This window comes from Apium graveolens, chromosome 7 (assembly GCF_009905375.1).
Source record: "Apium graveolens cultivar Ventura chromosome 7, ASM990537v1, whole genome shotgun sequence".
Lineage (NCBI taxonomy): Eukaryota > Viridiplantae > Streptophyta > Magnoliopsida > Apiales > Apiaceae > Apium > Apium graveolens.
In genome coordinates, this window is record NC_133653.1 from 143,731,211 (window position 1) to 143,738,010 (window position 6,800).

Sequence of the window (6,800 nt, forward strand, 5' to 3'; positions counted from 1 at the left end):
CAGGATCTTTGAGCTTCGGAGGCAATTTCTGTTGTAGCACATCACTGTATTCCTTCGTGAGAGCAACGGTCTCTAAGTCATCAAGCTTCACCTTCCAAGAGAGAATACCTTTCATAAAATCCGCATGACTAGGCATATGTTCAAGAGCTTCAGTGAAAGGTATGTTGATATGAAGTTTCTTGAACACCTCCAGAAACTTCTCTTATACAGCTTTTTCTTCTGCAGCCTCTTAGGAAAAAGAGGTGGAGGATAGATCTGCTTCTCCCCTGTATTACCCTCAAGAGGAGTGTGTTCAACAGTAGTCTTCCTAGGTTCCACTTCAGCTTCCTTCTGCACTTTTTCTTCAGCAACAACTTCTTCATCCGAAACTTGAGATTGTTTGGGATTTGTAACCTTCCCAGACCTCAATGTAATTTCCTTTACCTGCTCCTTAGCTTCCCTCTTTCCTAGCACTTCAGTGTCACTAGGGAGTGTACCAGGTTGACGATTTAGCAAGGCATTGGCAATTTGTCCAATTTGATTTTCCAAGGTCTTGATAGATACCGCTTGGCTCTTACACATGAACCTCAACTCCTCCATTCAGATTTTCATTAGACTGTTGCAGCTGGAGTTGTTGTCTTAGTGCATATCGCGGTTGCTGAAAACCAGGAGGGTTGTACTACTTTGTTGGATACTGCTAATAAGGTTGTTAAACCGCATTATGAGAATTGCTCCAACTGAAGTTAGGATGATTGCGGTTGTTAGGATGATAAGTGGGTGGCTGGTACAGGCTGCTGCGACCTCTAAAAGTTGCTCACGAACTGAGCTGATTTAGTAGAAATAGTACATTGATCTATCTCATGGGCGCTAACACAAAGCTCACAGACACTAGTAATTAGATTAACTCCATAATTAGCCAAAGAATCGACCTTCATCATCAAAGCTTTAAGCTGAGCAGCTATAGCAGTAGCTGCATCTAACTCCAGAATTCCTGCTACCTTGCCCTGAGATAGTCTCTGAGTAGGATTCTGGTATTCATTCGTAGCCATCAGTTCAATCAATTCATAAGCTTCATCGTAGTTTTTAGCCCACAAGGCTCCTCCTGATGCTGCATCAAGCATGGGTCTAGAAGTAGCACCCAAACCATTATAGAAGCAGTTAATGATCATCCAGTCAGACATCCCATGATGAGGACACTTTCTCAGTATCTCCTTGTAGCGATCCCAAGGCTCACATAAAGATTCTCCAGATTGTTGAGCAAATTGAGTACGTGCGTATCTGATTTCCGCAGTCTTCGCCATAGGAAAGAATTTAATTAAGAATTTTTGAGCAAGATCCTCCCATTTGGTGATAGACCCTGGTGGTAGAGAATGTAACCAGCACTTAGCTTTATCCCGCAAAGAGAATGGGAAAAGCCTCAACTTAATAGCATCTTCAGAAACTCCATTAAACTTGAAAGTGTCGCAGATCTCGATGAAATATCTGATATGCATGTTGGGGTCTTCTGTCGGAGAACCCCCAAACTGAACTGAGTTATGTATCATCTGAATCGTGATCGACTTAATCTCAAAGGTATTAGTCGAGATGGTTGGTTGAACAATGCTAGACTGAATATCATTTATCTTCGGTTGAGAGTAATCCATCAAAGCCGTGGCGCCCTCCAAACCTGGGTCAGAAGTTTGGGGTCCACACACACCTTATTAATAACCTGCTTATAACAATGATAAAGATAATAATAATATGCAGTGACCCTACTTACCAACTACCACGAACCGCAACAGGTTAAAGTATGCACACAAGCCAAACACACCTACTTATATTACAAACGTTCATATCCCAATTATTCCAAACTCAGAACTGAGTATTAAACATTATTACAACTTTTACAAACTCAAATTATCCCAAAAGAAGCCTACTAGCTTAGCTCGATCAACCTGAACCCCTATCTCTCGCGCTGGACTGGGATCCTCGGTACCAACCGGTTCCTTTTTAACTGGAAAGAACATAAACAACATCGCACAAATGAGCTAACTAGCTCAGCAAGTCACAATGATAAAACTGAGAATAATGATCATCAGGTAAATATGGTTATGATATCATGTGAACAATGGATTATGATTTAGAATTGGATATTATATTTTTATTTTAAAAACCAAGGTTAGGCTGCTGATCAGTCACGTACTAACCCCGAGCAAAGCGCACAACACTGCTCTAACAACTGGATCCAAGGCACACATTGGCCTAACTTGACCATTATATGGTCTGACCACGAATCTGGTCCAAAATTTATAAAACAATCCAATTCTGCCATAATAATAGAATAAGCAGTAATAAACCATGAACAGGATCATTAACAACATTGGACGTTCAATAATGAAAATGGTTTCAATCTGTATAAGGATCAATATGGTATTTCCAAAGCATGGCTGTTAGGTAATGAAAGAATTGGATAACAAAGGAATCAACATTTCTGGGTTCCAAGAATTTGGTCTTTCAAAGCATAAGATACAATGGTTTGAATGTGTAAGCAATTAGGTTCAGTGTTTAATATTTAGTTTGTAAGTATTTGTGGAGTAGTATCGTATATTTGAGGTTCGTCTTTGGGTATACAACAATCAATGGTCTAGAAAGAATCAGGTTTACGGCTCAAGCTTAATAACTGGAATCAAGGTTTAGGGTTCAGTGCTTCAAAGCACTTGTAATGTAAAAAAACAATATCAATCAATACAATATCTCGAGAAAGTTCAGAACACTTGCCTAGTACTATCTTATTACACTGCACTTGCTCTCAATCACCACTGTCTTACTCCTGGACTATCTGTTTCCCTTTCCTACGCCTTGCCTCTTCTGCTCACATATCATAAGCGTCTATCAATATTTAACTCATATGATTCTATTCGACACATACTTCTATCTACCCTTCGTTTCACCCAAATCCGATTAACGGATTGAAATTTACGAAATAAACAAGTAAATATCGAATATACAGACCGACAGTCAACCAACAAGTCACATATAACATATAGCACGCCACATAATCAATAATATATCATTTATAAATAAATCTCGGGTCATAAACAAGCTTTCTGGTAATTAAAAATGATTTTTAAAGCATTTTTCGGAATTAAAACGGGTCGTTGGATCAATTTCGAAGCAGTAAATAGGGTTCGGTTGGCCAATTCTGGCTTCAAAACAATTTCATAATAATTATCGAGGCTTGAAAACAATTTAAAATAGTATTTTAAAGCTCGAAATTATTTTTCGGAATTTTCAAATAATTAAATCTAATTAAATAATTAATTAAAATCAATTAATAATTAATTAAGTCAATTAATCAATTAATTTCCGAATTAATTGACCAATTAATCAATTAAAAATTAACTGAAATTAATTAACTAATTAATTCAGATTTATTTCTGAATTAAAAATAAATTTTGGAATTAAAATAATAATTTTTAGAATTTTCAGAAATTAAAAACGAATTTTTATAATAAAAATAAATAGGAAATATGATTTTTGAATATTTTTAAAACAGGAATCCTAAATTTGCAGACTCTGGAAACTTCAGGGACCAAACTGCATCGTCCCCAAAAGTCCAGGTACCAAACTGCAATTTTACAACCCCCGTCGCCGGAAAATACAGGGGTGGCCGGAGAACACGATTCGGCACCCTCACCTCACCACAAGCTCCAGATCACATCTACAGACAACCAGGAACTTATTCATGCAATCAAATCATTCAAATAACCCCAGACTTGGCCGGAAATTGGCCAAGAACATCGCCGTTTTCCGGCGAACTTCGGAAATTTTCAAAACACAACTCCCTTCGATTCAGACATCCTCTGTTAACGAGCTATATACCAATCGATTGTAAATTTCATAAGGAACATAATCCATTATAAATCAACGGCTAATAACCCCTAAATAAAAAAGGCCCAAATTTCAATTGAAAACATTCATACGGGTTATAAACCCTAATTTCAAAATTCGAAAATCAAACTCAATTTTGAACATGTTATTGAACTCCAAATCAGACGTATGACATATGAAAATCATCAGGAAAACAAGCTCTACAACATGCAATCATCAAATCATACAAACAATCATCCGAACAAAAATTCATATTTTTAATAAAAATAATTCGAAAATAAATAAATTTTCAGAAAATATACCTTGATTTCTGCAGTGATTTGGAACACAGAATCTGATAGAACACCTCAAGACCTTTAGATTGAGTACTCGAGCTTTGAAAACAGAGATTAATAACACCTTCGTTTTGCTGTTTGATTCTAGGAAGATTATATGAATATAAGGTTTCTCTTTGAAAAATTATATAATTAACTGTCTGCAAATGATTTTGATACGAAATAAAATACGGTAAAGGCTATTTATAATTACGAAAAATTAGTATCCCGTTGGATCATTCCGGATATAAAACGGTACGTTTATTTATAAAGACTGATCCAACCGGTATCGGTTTTCGGGACAATTATCCAAATCAGTACAATTTGTACTACGGTCTTGGTCTCAGCGCCTGGTTACACGTACTACGAGGTGATAATTAGGATAGTTTAATAAAAAGCTTCCGTTTATCGAAAATTCGAGTTTTATTGATTTATCAAAACGAATATTGTATCGAAAATGTTGCGCCGGGACCCGCGCAGGACAAACCGTACGTCGGATCGAAAAAGTCGAAACATGGAATATGCTCAGAATATTACAATTAGGTTAGGAAGGAGTTCTCGGAAGAGTTTCGGGTTCCAAAAACGTAACAACGGATGACGTCGGTTGGTTCCCGTTTTTATAAAATAGATTTTAAATACTCGGAAAAAGATTTTATAAATTTCATATGATCCTTATAGATCCATAAATCTACATAAAAATATTTAGAAAGATATGACAATTATCTATATTTTATTTTGGACATATAATAATTAAAACACTCAATTAATAATATTTTTAAACATCCAAACATATTTAACACTTAACAATTAATTCATAGAATAGGTACTGAACACATTTATTAATTATTTATTAGCAAAAATAATTACACGATATATCCCGAATATTACAAAAGCCTTTATATTCTCTTATAGTTCTCCCATTACAATAAGTGCTTCTTCTTCAACTTTATCCTCGACAAGAACTTCCTCGAAAACTTCCTTAGCTCCTACAACTTCTTCCTCAGCTTGATCCAGTGTTCTCTTACGAGACCGAGAACGCGTATGCATATACACTTGCTAGAGTACCTGAAACACGACAAGGAAATAAGTAAGTAACAATGTCCGAGTCACTGAATTTTAACGACCAATGATGATAAACACATAAACTAAAAATTAACCATGAGTCCTCGGCAGCGGCGCCAAAAACTCCAAAAACTTGTTAGGGCTGAAACACGCGCTAATATTCACGCAAGTATAAGTGATCGCAAGTAATATAGAATTAATTCTAGTTCGTTCCCACAGGGACTGGTTTAAGTTAATTTTAATCAATGTACTTATGCAACAATGGCATGGTTATTATCCAATACCAAGACGAATAACAAATTGAGTTTGTTAACTACAATTAACTAAGATATTTTACTAAGGAACATTAACTAAAAGAATAAAGAGAGTTGAATACTATATGACACAAACATGGGATTCTAACTTTATTAAATACTTCATTCAATAGCCTTTTCATTCTTAACCTTAGCATGCAATGGTGATGACACTAATAAGATAACACGAAACTTATAAACGCCAACTTTTGTTGTACGAATACCATACTACCAGACATCCACAAAAGAGATAGAAGCTGAATAGACACCAATTATATTGAGACCCTATATGTTTATAGAATTTGACAACATAACGGTTTAATGCACAAGTTATCTATTGTGATTATATAGGGCAAGTAAGATGGTTAAAGTTACCTACGAATCATGCATATCAAATACATGAACCTATGCTAGTATGGCAAGTTCTAAACCCCTAAATTCACTTTCGCTTCATTAGAGATTAACACACTATCTTATAAGTTTGCGAAGCTCATAAGACGAATAAGCACAACCAATTCTAGGATATCATGCAATCACCACACACTAAGGCATCGAAACAAATTAACTAAAGAAATCCATAAATAAATCCGCTAGAACCCCACGATAACGATTAGCCCATAATCGGACTCATCAACAACTCCGATGAAATCATGGTATAATAAATGTAGTCTTTATACTGAATAAATAATAAACCAAGTATGTTATACAAGAGTATAGGTTCACAAGCAAGAAAACTAGCATCCAAAGTTATAACTTAAAAAAAAGAATCATAAGAATAAACTAGATCCTCTTCGTCTTGGTTGATTTTGTTGGGTTTCGAGCAGATGAACGCAACGGAAACAATAATTAAAAATGTAAAAAACAGAATTTTCGAAATCCACCGCAGGATCCATGCAAAAAATAGATATTTAATTCATAGATCAGATTGTTTACCTTAAGAAGCTTTACAAATTGGTTGACTAATGGAGATCCAAAGCTTGTTCAATCACCACGCATCCCGCTATCTCGATCTGTGCTCTATCGGTATCCACACGAATGCTTGAAGTCAAGGATTGGATGTGTACTAGCACAACCCGTTTCTTCTTGCTCTCTCCATTTTCTCTCTTGATGGCTAGGGTTTTAGTAAAAGTCTTGCACACAAAATCAGCCACACAAGAGATATTATATAGAGAGTAGAAAAACGAATTATAACTCTTAACTAATTAGGAGTTATTATTAATTCGAAATTCCTATTTATATTATAATTAAATCTCACCTAATTATTTAACAAATAAATTTCATA

General features: G+C 35.4%; 1 non-coding gene across 1 annotated transcript; it reads left to right on the plus strand.

The window, feature by feature from the left end:
- The first annotated feature begins 1,158 nt into the window (after positions 1-1,158).
- LOC141675468 (small nucleolar RNA R71) lies at positions 1,159-1,265 on the plus strand. The gene has a single exon (XR_012556119.1). It is a non-coding gene; the product is annotated as a small nucleolar RNA R71 (small nucleolar RNA).
- Positions 1,266-6,800: the final 5,535 nt, after the last annotated feature.